Source organism: Alligator sinensis, unplaced genomic scaffold, assembly GCF_000455745.1.
Source record: "Alligator sinensis unplaced genomic scaffold, ASM45574v1 scaffold335_1, whole genome shotgun sequence".
Lineage (NCBI taxonomy): Eukaryota > Metazoa > Chordata > Crocodylia > Alligatoridae > Alligator > Alligator sinensis.
The window spans coordinates 1,295,434-1,310,691 of NW_005842354.1; the positions used below are offsets into that span (position 1 = coordinate 1,295,434).

The 15,258-nt window shown below is 44.1% G+C and overlaps 1 long non-coding RNA gene across 1 annotated transcript; it reads right to left on the reverse strand.

Annotated features, from left to right (window-relative positions):
• Positions 1-3,366: 3,366 nt before the first annotated feature.
• On the reverse strand, positions 3,367-6,573 carry LOC102372169. The gene is made up of 3 exons (XR_324486.3): positions 6,473-6,573; positions 4,750-4,832; positions 3,367-3,724 (listed from the first exon to the last, which is right to left on the reverse strand). It is a non-coding gene; the product is annotated as an uncharacterized LOC102372169 (long non-coding RNA).
• Positions 6,574-15,258: the final 8,685 nt, after the last annotated feature.

Sequence of the window (15,258 nt, forward strand, 5' to 3'; positions counted from 1 at the left end):
ACCCATCTCCAGACATTTCTGAGCCTCCCCAAAATAAACTGTTTCAGTGAAGAAGAAATAGAGGCTTGTGTCCAGTGCTATATCTCAAATATATACCATGCATGTGTCTGTCAAGACCCAGGTTGCCAACCCAAAACAATTTTTTTAACTAACAAGTTGCGAACTTATTAATGATGACCTTTTTTTATTCACATGTTCTTACTGACATACATTTTATATAATGTGAATGTAACTCTTCTGCCAGATCCTGGATAAGTAAAAAGCCTTGCAGACTATCGGTAATTTTTTTCCTTGGGTTAGCAACCCTGCTTGACTGCAGCATTGGTTTTAAACTGTGTTGCCCACACTTCAGGGATCTCCTATATTCCCAAACCACGATGAACCCCCAAAACTAACCCCTGCTAGTCATACCCTCCCCACCTCATCCTAGCACAGACTCCCAAAGAAGGACAGACTGCCATTCTGTGACCCATTATTGTCCAGGCAGAAAGTGCAGCACCCTGCACTCCTGTTCAGACACCAGGTAGTGCTGCTCACTGTATGTTTTTCAATGCTTGCCTCTGACAGTGGATCTTCAATCAAGCTCCAGGTGCTTAGGTTTTTTTCCAGATCGCCTGTCCGTAAATGTATGGACAGTTGGCAATTCTAGTCAACACTCATCTGGTTTGGATGAACATTATGTACTACTGCCAGTTTCACCTAGAGATTACATTGCACCCATTCACCTAACCGTTGTTTAGGAGTTTGCACACACAATCCTTTATGTTTTTGTTACAATGGGAAAATTTCCAGAAAACACATTTTGTCATTTGTTTCATTCAATAGTGATTGCTACTTCAGCCCTCAAAGAAAGGAAATTGCTCTCTGTTGCAAATTGCTCATAAGAAGCATTGGCCTAAGAATGCATATATAGAGGTGAAGAACTTTGGAGCCCAGGGATTCCTGTTAAATTTACAGTAGAGAAAAACAGGCTAGTGCCCACCTGAGTGATCATTTTTAGGAGTTCAAATTACATGTATGGGAAGGGAAATTCCCATCAAGTTCATTATCACTACAGGGGCCTAAGGCTTACTCTTCTTCCTACTCTCTTCTTTCATACTAGTTTTCAGTGTCACAGAATGAGATGTGAATGAGCAACTGATTGAAAAAAAATATCTTTCAGAAGCTATTAAGTGGTTCACTGTCAAACTGAGAGGGCATCTTAAGTGTGGCTCCAGAAGGATCTGTGTTATTTAGTATTTCCATTACCAAGCTACTGATGAAACAGAGAGTACACTTATAAAATATGCAGATGATACGCAGCTGGGAGGGGTTTCAAGCATTTTTGGAGGCCAGGCTCAAAATGCTCTTGACATACGGAGGAGATGGTCTTAAACCAAGTAGATGAAATTCAACCAGGTGCAAAGAATGCCTGATCATGGCTAAGAGAACACTGCTGTATCTTGTCTACATTGCCAGCTGTAATTCACCAGCCATAGTAACACCAGCAGAAACAGACAAGGTTGGTTTTTCTCTACCTCCGTGTTGTGTTATGAGACTTGCTGACAAAAAACACCTGAGCCCTGTCTACACTACAGTTTCCATCCTTCCTATCAGCCTCAGATCTGCACAGGTGGGGAATTACAGGTACAAAATTTGCTAGCATAGATGCAGGACTTGTGCTTACTCAATAGCAGATGGACCTTCACAGTTCCTCAAGAATGTAATATGGTGATTTAAAACAGCAATATTGAGTGTACAGACATAACACCATTTTTCTCTTTTGGGAGGCCTGTATTATAGTTGTTGGGCAACTAGGCTGTCACTTTCACATAGGCTTTTCTCAAAGTGCTAGAGTCAGGGTTAATACCCATCTAAGCTGTGGTTGCTTACTGGCATGGTCACTTAGCAGGAATATTTTTGAAGCATTTGAAGCTAATTAACATGGCTTTCTATGGATTTGTGAGTGTTGCTATATTTGTCATACTGGTGCATGCAAATCTATCATGTGCAACTTGACCTGAAACACGCTACGTAAATCCACCAAACTGGTAGGAAAATTGTTAGGATAAACTTGTGTCCCACTATATATGCTAGATGCTGGAATATCTCATTAACTATACTTTGGTTTTATAATACAGTCTGTTCCATCAGACTCCTCAAAGATACCCAAATTGCATCTTCAGAATGACAAAAGCTTGCTCTCCTAGAGATCTTATTGGCCTGTTGAAGTTTGCTTTTATAGGAATCTGAGGATGAACTACTTACAGGAGTCATGAGCTAGCTGCAGCTGAGAAAGGATAAAGATTTATCCTAGTTATCTTGGCAATCCTGGGCACCTGTAGATGGCCTATGACAGGGCCACCACAACAGTGAAGGTCTTGACAATATAGCCAGTCAGTATGTTTTTGGAATAGGTTGATCTCATTTTCTTGTAGGCTTTAAGCAGTCAGGGTGAGTCTAGAGGTATTGTGTTCTGGCATAAAAGGGATGTATGCTCTGCTCCTGGTGGTTAAGCATACCTGCTTTAGCCTCATCAACCTTAGCTGATGACCAGTCTACAAAGTGTGGCCGAATTACCAATGGAAGACTCTTTAAAGATGGCCAACCCCAAAGTCTCTTAATTTATACCATCTTGAACTAGAACTAGTTTGTAAACATTCAGACAACTCTGAGTACATACAGGCAATTCTGAAAATAGATACCCACAATCTATCTCTATGAATACCCCTGGAACTGGGACCACTAATACATACATGTGCTCTGATGCAGAAGTCTCTGTACATCCCTAGGCACCACCTTTAAAAATCCAGTTCATGCTCACCTCCCAGTTGCACATACAATCAGATGCCCAAATGGGGTTTTCATATATACAAGTTCCTGACCTGTAGTCCATAAATCCTTATTGCGCAATCTTGCACTCCCATATATACCCCATTATAGGGAGACTTTCTGATGCCCTAACCCTTTTAACAGGAATTTGCAGGGAAAATTAAAGAGTATTTAGCATATACTTTAATCTTGTCTACTTCTGGATTATTGCATTCAATCATGACCTTTTGCAAGCAGAATAATTATGTAGTTAATAGTTGACTTAATAATGCATCAAACCAATATAATCATAATAGTTTGGTAAAAAGGGAAGGCAGAGACCATTTCTAATAGTATCGTGTATCTGTTTGAAAGTGAGTAAAAATTCCTGACTTGAAGATTTTAAATTAAATATCATTTATAGACGATTGCCTTTATTATCTAATTCCTATGAAGAACTTTATTCTGCTTGACAGAGATAACAGGAGAAACATTGTTCATTCAATTTATAAACACTAAAATGGAAAATAATTTAATTTTGGTCACACTCTCAGATATTATCAAAGTAGGGCATAGAAACACCTCACTTTCCTCAGTTATGATGCAACTCTATTTTCTGAGCATCTAATGGTTCATACATAAGCTCATTAAACAAAAGATCTTATAGACAGTTTGAATACAAGTGAGTTGTATACAAGTCAAGCTACTGCTCTTTCACAATTACAACAAAATCTTCTCTCAATGGCAAAGGGCAAATAAAATCCACCTGGTTCTTAAACATCTTCAGTTCATACTATATAACACTGATTCTCAGGGTGCTGGGGCATTCTGGGGTACTAAAAGATCTTTTGAAGGGTGCTGTGATGAGATAAGCAGCTGCGAAGAGATAAGGGCAGGCTCAGTCTCGTCTCTGCTTGGCTGCTGCTCCACTCCCCTGCAAAGAGGGAAGCACTAAAATAAGTAAATTCGTTTTTAAAATGGAGTGCTTCTCAGTTCACAAAAGCCATGGAGGGCTGTCTTGAGTCAAAGAAGAGGTGCCTCAAAGCTAAAAAGGTTGAGAACCACTGCTATAGAGAACAGGTGGGATACACAGCACTTTGCTGGGTCAGGTTGTTACTGATAATCTTTGCGTTATTATGATGGCACTCAAATATTTGAGGGAAGTGGACTAATAGGAGCATAAAATACAATCCTTTATGGCCGATTTAAGTGCAACTTCCAGTGTGAGGGAGTGGATTTTTAAAGGTTCTACATAGACATACTCTGACTCATAAGCCACTTAGGGTACATATCCACTGCAAAGCGAACATGGATGATTTGACACCCAGGTTTGAATGATCAGAACATAACAGTTTATACTGGGTGTGGGCAAGGTAATCCCAGTTCACAAGCTCCACACACTGTTTCTCAAAATCTGGAACACTGAACAAATCCCCACTGACCTAAAGAATGCCAGTATTGTCACAATTTTTAAAAAGGGAGACAAGTTTGGAAACTGGATAAGTCTGGAAACTATTGAAGTATTGTCCTTGTCTCCATTGCTGAGATCCTTGCTTGAATTCTGCTGAATTAACTGCTCCCTTTTGCTGAGTAAATCCTTCCTGAGTTTCAGTGCAGCTTCAGACCATTGAGAGGCACCATGGACATGATTTTTGCAGCCCAGCAGATCCAGGAAAAATGTCAAGATCAACACCAGGAACTGTATATGACCTTTACTGATTTGACCAAAGCCTTCAACTCTGTTAACTGTGAGGCTCTATGGAAGATTTTATCAAAGTTTGGCTGCCTAGGAAAATATATCACCATGCTAAGACACCTCCATGGCCAGTTGACTGCCTCCATCCTATGCAGTGGCTCCACCACAGAGCCCTTTGCCAGCCTGCTCCAGGCCAAATCAACCCCCTGGCAAAGATCCTCATTGACAGACAGGAGCTGGAGAATGTTGAGCACTTTACATACCTCAGCAGCCATCTCTCAAAGACAGCCAACGTTGATGAGAAGATTCAGTCAGGATCCAGTGTGGCAGCTCTGTCTTCAGAAGACTGAATAATCATGTGTTCAATGATCACAACATCAGGACTCAAACAAAGCTCCTATTATATAAAGCTGTGGTAAAACCAACTCTATGACTGTGGAGCTTGGGTGACCTACTGGGAGCACCTGAAAAGCCTGGAATCCCATCACCAGTGCTGCCTCCGGAAGATCCTTGGCATAAAGTAGGAGGATCATCGCACAAATAAATACCAGTGACTTCACTGATGCTAATGCGACCAATATGGAAGCATTGACTATTCAGTTGAAGTTGCAATCGACAGGGTATTGTGTGCGTATGTCTGAAGTATGTATACCAAAACAATTGCTATACTCCCAACTCAAGGACACCCTCAAGGTGAACATTAAGAAGTGTACCATTGACACCTCAAATTGGGAAAAATTAGCCCATGACACCTTCTGAGAGAAGCCACATCTTACTTTGAGGAACATCATCTCACTCTGGAGGCAGAAAAATAACAGAAATGGAAGGAAAAGAAACAAGACCAGGAAGCCTGTGGTCCAATCCTTCCTTTAACCATTACCTGTGGCACTTGCCAGAGAGTCTGTGGCTCTAGGATCAGCCTTCTTAGTGATTGTGACAGGGGTCACACTCAGGGCCAGGTCTCACATCGGCTCCCCCAACTGGCTACATAGGTCAGTCCACCCAGTCTCTCCTGCCATGACTTACTGTTTCTTAACCTGGTGTAAAATGCAGGAGGCTGCCCATTTAAGACCTTGATGCCTAGTCACTTACACACAGCTCCAACCTCACCTTACCATGTCCCATGCCTTGCAAATGGCATCCAGTTTATTATTGCATCCCAGCTTCAGGCTGAGCCAAACTCAGTCCACTGTTGGGCCTTTCGCACACTGTCCCTTTCAGGGCCACATTCATACCACTCCCCTCTCACTGGGGCCTCTTCAACTTTGCCCTGTCTCACAGGACCTCTTGTATGCTACCCCTCACCGGGCCACTCTCAACCTGCCCTGGTCCATAAAGCAACCCCCTTGGACCATCAGGCTTGACTACTCTCATGCTGGCACTGCACACACAGCCCTTCATATCATTCGTGCTCCCCTACTCTACGTGGCATAGTCCTTGTGCCTGCCACTGAGCTGATTCTGCCCCTAGCCCCTCACTGGGTGACTTTCCACTTTCACATACTCATGGGGGTTGGCCCATGTGCTGTCCTCCGGGCAGTCCTTCATCCCTACTCAATCCACCCCCAATGCAGCCCTTCAGACTGGCCTGCAGTCCTACTCTACACTTTGCTTATGCACAATCCTTCAGGTCATAACAATGACCCCTACTGTGTGTGGCCCCTGCTCTGGAGCCACTCTCCTGCCCTCTCTCCAGGCCATATTACTGCCCCCTCACTGGGGCCTCTAGGGTCTTACACCCCTGTGGGGCTCAGGTGTCTGAAGATGTGCCTGGCTTTAAGTTTGGGTGACCCACCAGGATATGGGGGCTGGGGTTTTTAAGGCACCCCTCCTTGCCTTTCACTGGGGAGGCAACTGGCCTAGCATTTCTGGGGAGCTCCCCTACCCTGGGCAACCCCACCACGCCATCCTTCCCCGGCAGGGTGCATTTTTTCAGTCATACCCAGGACCAGAAGTCTCCTGCCACCCCCAGAGCTGCTGTCTTTACCTCCAAGATGATGAAAGCAGCAGCTCAGCCAGGTGATCTTTCTCTGGCTGCCAGCAGCAGACTGCTGCCTCTGATCTGTGGGCCTAGATCTAAAATGCCTGCCTCATCAGGGCTGCCGCACATCTGCCAGCTGCTTGCTCCCAGCTTTAAAGTGGCAGGCACCCAAAAGTGCTCTGCCACAGCAATCAACAGACTCATCTATAACCCTTTACTTGACCTCTAGGAGTGATCATCCGTGACCATGAAGGATTGCTGCAGCCACTGCCAGCTGGCTGATGCCCTTCTCCTTCATGCATGTCACTAGGGGCCATATTAAGTGGTTCTTTTGTGGTAAAAAAAGAAGAGATGCTCCATGATTTTCTTCCCCCTGTAAATTAAGGGAAAACTCCCTCATCAGTTGAAAGTAATTGTTGCTTTTCTATTTATCAGCTTAAGGTATCTGACTGTTCTTAATTCCTTTTTTTAGTTATCATTACTGTTGCAGTCTTTTTTCACACTGTTTTCCTGTCATCCGTGTTGGAAAATGCCTTCCCTTTAGATAAATATGCAAACTGCATTTTTACATAGATTTCTTAGCAGGAACGAGTAACTAATGTCCTTACATTTGGTACTTGGAATTGACATTTCACATCCATAATTTCACTTCAATTTTTAACGAATTTTGAGACGTCCAGCCACCTCTGCAATATCCATTTAAATGGATGCTATCTCTGGATGAAATGAAGGTGCACACAAACTGGCACAGAAGTAATAATTTACTGTGCTCTAGCAGTTTAATAAATGCAAAATGCAGTGAAACAGCTTTGAAAAAGTTGGTCTGTTTTTGTTTTTTTTTTAATTATTCTCCACTTTGGGCTGCTAGATCAGCTCACAGCATCAAGATTTATTAAAATTGTATTAATTTAAGGGAAGAACAATGTATGCATCACCTATTGCTAAGTTGTTATTTTAGATTACAAACCTACATTCATATTTATGCAGCCAAATTACTGGCCCAATTTTTTAAATTGGTCCCACCATCTCCCATTGACCTCAACAACAGCATGTCTTATTGCCAAGCAGCATGCGGCAATTCATATTTTTCCTTCTGTTTTACAACTTGATACTTCATGTCAGAGGGTATGAATAGATGTACTAATAAAACATTTTAGGTTCCACCTTTATTCGGAGTGCATCAACTGTGTACAAATATGAAGGTTCTCTCCTTGGTAAAGTGTCCCAAAATGTGGCAGAGCTGATGCTGTTGAACTGCTCCATATCTAGAAAGCTGCTAAGCAGAGATCCCAGGATCCCTTTTAGCCACTATTCCCCAGAGGCTTCCAAGGACAGCCAGGTAGAAATGACAGAAGCTTATGGGCATCTGATTCCCAAGGCTTCTGCTCTGGGTTTTCTATCATTCCAGAGCTGTCCAGCTGTAAATTTATCATATAGTGTGAGCAGAGAATGATCAGGGACCATGGCTCTGCACCACCCCACCCAGCCCTGTGTGCTGGGATCAGGGCCTGCACTGCCCTGCATGTTCCATCTGGTACACAGGGCCAGCTCCCCATGGATCCATAAATTTGGCAACAGGGGAGTCCACTGCTCTCCCGTGACAAATATTCAAACCTGTGGGGAGACCCATGGTCTGGATGACACTGTGCTAGGGGCCAGATCTGGACTACAGGCTGCAGGCTGAGTACCCCTGCTCTATAAGATACTATATTCTATATGATCAGGTCAAGAAACCATATTCACATATTATTTCAAAGTAGCTGCAATGCTTTCACACTGCCAGTGTATCCAGACATTCCACTCTGGTTGCTATCCATGGAAATCTGCCTACATTACTTTTAACAGAAGTACTTTGCTTTTCCTTTCCCTTTTTTATTTATGGAAAATGATCCAGCCATTAGATATAGTTAACTGCACTTTGTGAGATAACTGGCACAGAGCTGCATTGCCTTGAGAACACTTTTGGAGAAACTCTGTCAGGAGAAAATTCATTCTTAAAACTTGTGCACCATCTGTTAGAATGGAGCAACTTGGTCCTCTTCATACATGGGTTATGTCCTACAGGCTTAGTTTTGGTGGGGGGTGGGGAAAGCTTTAATTTCTTCCCCCATGCCATTTCTGTCCACTTTCTCAGAAGGGTAACACACTGCAAGCAGACCATGTTCACATTAATACATCTTAAATTTGACAGTGATTAAGCTACCAGTGCTCAATTCACTATAGTCTCATGTATACATTTGGTGTTATTGTTAAAACCTCAGTTCCTGGGATCATGCTTTTATCTCAAAACCTCTGCTTCTCTTTAAAAGAACTAAAACACCCAAGCCCATTCCATTGTTCACTCTCATGTTTCCTTTGCTAGCACACATCCTAATGATTTCAACACTAGGAGACAAATGAAAAGAACCCTACATTTAGTATTTTTAAGATCTTGTGGTTTTGCGAGTCCTAATGCATACTATTTTAATAGTTGCAGTTGGAGATACTACAGAATACAGTAAACGGAGTCTCCAGATCCTGGACCTATCTTTGCAGACCAGAATGTCACCTCTCAAGATGGTCTCAACACAAGACAGTCACTCTACACAAAGGGACTGCTAGTGTAATTGTTACTTGTACATGATGCATATGGCTGGGAAAAGCTTGTCACCATTACTATTTTTATGGGGGGCCAGGCCAAGCTCAGTCTGGCCAATGGAAAATAGTCCATCTCTCTTTTAAGTGATTGATTTTGAACAGCCTAAAGGAATTACAACACTGAGTAAGAGGAAAAAGGGGGGGAAAAAAAAAAATCAGAAAGCAACATGTGACACTCTACAATTAATAAGGGGAAAAAGTATTTTTGATGTGAAATAGGATCATCTTAAAGCTCAAGAGCCTCCAGCATTTTTGTCAAAGTACATAATCAGATGTATTGTTCATAGCAATGTGCACTTCTCAGAAATATTATTTTTATATCCTTTAGTGGTCTTTGAATACCAGGATGTGCAGAGCTGCTACAGCTGACATTTGCAGTAAGATTTCAATGCCATTTATCTGTCTCTAGGAAAAAAAGAAAAACAAAGAAATGAAGCAAATAAGACATGGGAAAGAGAGATTGAAAAGTCTGAGAGCCTAAGCGGTTTGTCAGAAAAACCTAGTGAATATTAACTCTCCAGTGCAATATCCAAAGGTCTTCCAGTACTAGTTATTTTTCATCAGCATGATCATTAAAACTGTTTTGTTATGTATTTTTAAGAAAGAAGACTAGGTATGTACAACAGGATTATAAATTATGAGGGAAATGAAGTTTAGTAGACTGTTAATAAGATATTAAGCCTTTCATCCTAAGATCATCAACTCTAACCTGCCCAAACTGATAGCCAGCCACATGGTTTTATCACTTGCTTGTAACTGGTTGTTGTTCTCAATCCAGTTGTAGTGGGCAGGTGTCTATATCACAGATACCACTATTACAACTCATACTCAGTGGCTAGAAAGTGGTATTTAGAGGTTTGCTTTTGGGAATTGGCTTATAGGTAAAGTAGATATGCATTAGAACAATGGTCCAGGGCAATAGCAAAGGTTGACTGATTTCTAAAAGCCTGTTTGTGACGAAGTTTCCTTCAAGGCCCACTGTGCCTGACAGGCAAGCAGACACACAGGCTGGGAAATTGAAGACATGTATGACACTATTCCGTAACATGAATAGTATATACCGAAGTAGAGATAAGGGTCTATACAGGTCACAGTGCCAAACTGCAGAGCCCGTGGGATTTCTGGTTTTGGTAGATGGAACAAATTAGGAGGACTGGTAAAAGCCCAGATTAGGAGTGTGCATGTGATGGGTTTGTGAAACAAAGGAATATGCTGTCAGGACAGAACATGGACAGTATGAAAACCACAGAGAAACCAATCAACAATGCCCAGAGATGAAGAGTCAGAGGAGGAGAAAGAATACAAAAGGAGGGATTTCAGAACAGAAAAGGGTCCCCAAGAGGGGAACCTGAGGCTACTATGGACAGAAGACACACCACCAGCCCGTCTCATCCCCACTGGTGGAGAGGTGGGGCTTGGCCTTTGACCTCTGGGCTGCAGACATCTGACATTCAAGAGAGAACCTCAGAGTGAAGCTCACATACTGGCCAGACATACCTTGATTCTGTGAACCCTGGTATTGGTAGTGTTAGGGTAACAATATGGATTATGGGGAGCACTGGATTTGCTGCTGAATACAAAGGCTTTTTTCTGTGTCTCAGCAGAGCTGCTAGTCACAAAGCAGAATAATGTATTAAAAATAACTTTGCAAATGCTTAGGCAAGCAGTTTTCTAAACAAAGTTGTAGTGTTAGAGCCCACTGTGTAAGAAGAACAAGATGCAGCCCACCAGCTATCATCAGGAAATAAAGCAGAAGCAAGACCTTGGAGATGGTACTGAAGTCAGCAAGAACCAGAAAGAACCAGTGATTGATAGAGAGTACCAGAGTTCATGGCCGTACACATGCACTCTTAGCAGAGCGGCATGTAAATGAATGAAATGCATAGGCAATTCCATGCTAATTAAGTAAACAGTAAACTGAGGAAAAGCTTGAGATGGGAGGAGAAATGGGTGGAACAGGAGGAGGGACAAAGGTGGAATGAATGTTAATTAACCTGAACTAAAGTATATAAATGTGAAAAAAACTATTGTTTGTGGCTGCTCCCCGTGTTCATAGACTAGGTTTCTGTAAGGGAGCATGCCCAAAGCTGTCTCCATTCTAAATAAAGCTATTGTGAGCAATGTGTGCTAGTGTTTGCTCCCTGCTTGCTCTGGCTAATGAGTAACAGGATCCATGGGCAATTAGATCGTCGTGTCCCTAGTCACTGGGTGCCGCATGGAGTCAAAGTCTAACAGGTAGATATAGAATTGTTTGCATTATTCTTATCTGCTATCACTGTGTATCAATAAAATTCACCTATTATTAAATGGAGAGGTTGTGGTTGGTCTGAGGGTTTGCGTCTGCCTGTAACAGAGTATCTGAATCATAAATCCAGTGCCAACAACACTGACTGGCTGCTTGTGGATAGGCTCTGCAGAAGGCTTCACAACTGAATGGCTACAAAGATTATCTTTTAGAGATAGTTCCTGAAAGTCTCAGTAAGCGCATGGATGAAGTCCAGGGGTGGAGCAGCAGGATGCGCTATTAGGCTGCACGCCATTCCTCATGTGAAAGCAGACACTTGCTCTGCTCCAGTAACAGTGACTTTTGGTTCTGGCCCCAATCCAAACAATAAAACCCACTAGGGAAATACAATTTAAGGCTCCTGTATCTAGGAAAACAATCCATTAAAATCACTGCCAGTTTGGTGCTGTCAATCTGCAAGCTCCAAGATTTTTATCTGCAATGTGATATTAGGTACCAAAGCTTCTGCTACTGCATATGCTGAGAGGTTGCTCTGTTGGCTGGGCTAAGCATTTTAGCACCTGTTTCATGCCTAAATCTTACTGGGATTCACAGATTGGTGTCTTTGCATCCAAGTCCATTCTGGGGCCTAAACTGGGAGGCATGACACACTCATGTCTGCCAGACAACAGCAGAAACCAGTTCAACACAGTGTAAAGCTGTTTTAATTTAAAGAATAAAAATGAAGCTGTGTAGAAAGGAAGGCAACATTTGTTGGGTTAGAGAGATAGTGAACAAGGAACATGGCTTCATAGCTATGGGATGAGGATGCTCCCTCAGGACACAGAAGAGAGGTGTGCCCTTTCTGAGTGTTCCTTAGCTCAGTAGTGCTCAACCTCTGGCCTGTGAGTCAGATCTAGCGTGGGTCATCTAGTCCCAGGGGGCTTCCCACAGGTCCAGAAATTTGGTAGCAGAGGAGCAGTGGTAATTAACCCCACTCCCCTGCTACCAACTTTCCAAGCCCTGTGGCCAGATGATTTAGGCCCTGTGCACCACATTGGGCCAGTGCATGGGTGCAGGGTCCCATCCAGTGTGTATGGTTGGGCTGGAGCTGGGACCAGATCTAGTGTGGAGGTTAAGGCATGATCTGGTGCATGAGGCTGCAGCCATGTGCCAGATCATGACCACACACTGATTCCATGTTGGATCGGGCCTGTGCACCAATCCAGTGCACCAGATGCAGCCTGTGGTCTGACTCCACACCACTTACCCAACCCACAGCCCAGAAAAGCTGGGCACCATTGCCTTAGCTCATCCAATCCCCTTGTTCCAGTGGTCACTGGGGATAACCTGGAGTAGCATTACAAGCACACTTCTAGGTTGGAATACTTTTGCATGAGGAGATAAACAGGCTGTGCTTGGGGCCAGCTCTGCTGGAGCAGGCCACTGACATGGGGTAAATATGTCCTTAGGCCACATCCAGATGTGCATGAACATTTGGTTTCCTGGGGACAACTAGAAGTGGTGCACCTTGTGCCACTGCTAGCTGTCCTGGGGGAATGCCCATGCCACACGTGATCTGGCATGTAGCAAGTTGCCTCAGGTAGCACAGGGAATGCTAGGGCCAGCACTGTGCTGGCCCCAGCAGCCTTACCTGGGGCCCTCCTGGGGCTGCAGCCGTGTTGCTCCTGCTGTGCGCAGTCTGGCTAGCAGTGGAGTGGTGCTTCAGCTGGCCAGGCTCTGGTTTTAGGTAGTGCATGTTGTCACTGTGTGCACAACTTTGCTTTTTTGGGGGGAGTTTTTTTCTGCTCCCTAGTAACCCAGGGGTAAACCCCTCCCCCCAAAAAACAAAAACCCCTCCACACTGCTCCCCTGCAGTGTAGAGAACAACTGAATGCACGGTAGTGCTGAAGACATGCCTGAGGTGACACATACTGCATTGCCATGCTAATCTGGATGTAGCCTATGTGTCTAAATACAGAAGGAGACTTCAGTCTCATATAGGCCTAAGTAGGACACACAGGAGAATACCTACCTGCTTTCTGGTCAGACAGGTTCTCCTACATTCTGGGTTGGCTGGCTTAGGCAACCCACCATTCAGTTTACTCACTGCTGTAAATCCTACAGTTTGCACCTACCTCTCTCTCTCTCTGAGGGGATTTCACATACCCGAGTTAAGTGCCTCAGTTCCCTATTCATGAGTCAGACACTTAAAGGTTTGAGATGGCGATACTCTTCGTGGATCTTAGCCTAAAAGTCTAAACCGGGGAGGCCAACCTGCAGTATGCACATGGGCAGTCTCTGTGCGGCATGCAGCAGATCAGAAAAGGGACAGGCAGAACAGCCACAGATAGGGCAGGGGGAATAAGGCAGACCAGCAGACTGGGTAGGGGAATAGGAGTGGAGTGGCACTTGGGGTGGGTAAAGGGCTAGTTAGTGGCATGCTTGCCAAAGCCCCCACTGATCTAAGCCATGTAGTAAGTGAATGTCATGCTACAGGTTGTTTTCATCCCCAAATAGCCAGTACTGGAAAGCAGAAAGTTGACTTAAAATATGGCATATGACTGAGGCCTCTATATGATCAGCTTTGTACTTTTTTACTGGTCCAGAGGATGGAAAAAGCTCTACCTTCATACAAGCTGGTGAATTTCAGTACAAACCCATAACCAAGTGTAACTTCTGCTGGGCACCAGTCAGCAGCAAAAATGGCTGGATTCAGTTTTGGGGTATTAAATATATTACACCTTGGCTCAAGCCCCGACCCAGACCACCTGGGAAACACTAAGGCTGTCTAATAAAATCAACAATCCTTCCCTCACAAGCAGTGTAAACACAAAATCCAAAACTATTATACAGAATAAAGAAAAAGAAGTAAATATTAACTATAATTTAAAGATACTATAAACTATAAAACCAGGTCTATAGATGGCACCCTCTTGGGAAGCCTTTACCCATACCCAGACAGTCTGGAACTTGGGGCTCCCCAGTGGGTAGTTCTGGGGGCCTGTACCCCTATACCCACCCTTCAGCAATGGGCTGGAGAAGGAGGCCCACACCAGAGTCCTAGGAGCTGCTCTACGGGTCCATTGTGCCACAGGGAGCTGCTAGAGAGTGTAGGCCTTTCTGCATTGCAAAGGGCCCCTGTGAAGCTGTAGTGCTGATTTCTACTTCCATGTGGTGGCTTTGTGGGGTTAACTGCAGTTTTTGTCAACATATCACACCCCAAACTTTCTAGTCCAAATCCCAGCTCTTCTGTGGCAGGAAACTGCAAGAGAACTCAAAGAAAAGCCAGCCAAACAGCAAAAAAGCCTGAACATGCAACTACCGCCAACCACTCTGCTTGGTCAGCACACAGAGCTACAAAAGCAACAAAATGTGCCAGGCCCCAAGCCAGGCCCAGACATGCAGCAAATGTACAGTGGGGCTCAGCAATACAGCTGTGCTGAGACACAACAGCTGTAAAACAATAAAAGGGCGGACTCAGGCCTGTCCTGCACCAGGGCCTGAACATACGACAAGAGAGCACCAGGCCTACTTGGCTGCAGCCTGGATGTTTAGTTTCAGCTACACTGCTATGCTGAAACCTAACAGCTATGAAACAACAAAAGCGGGGGCCAGGCTTGGGCCGGAACTACATCTAGTGCCCAACCACACCGCTTGGTTGGGGCATAAACTACAAAAGGGACAAAAGGGAGTGCCAGGCCTATTTCACTGGGCCTGGACTGGACGGCAAAAAGCTGGCCAGGCCTATACAGCACCAAGGTCTAGATAAATAACAAGAAGTGCCAGGGCTTCCCTGGCCTAAATCTGCCAGCCAAACATATAGCTGAGGTTCAGCCCTACATAGGTGGGCTGAAATGCAACAGCTGTGAAACAGCAAAAAAGCCCTAGGCTTATAGCTCCAGCCTGGACATCCAATCTCAGCTATACC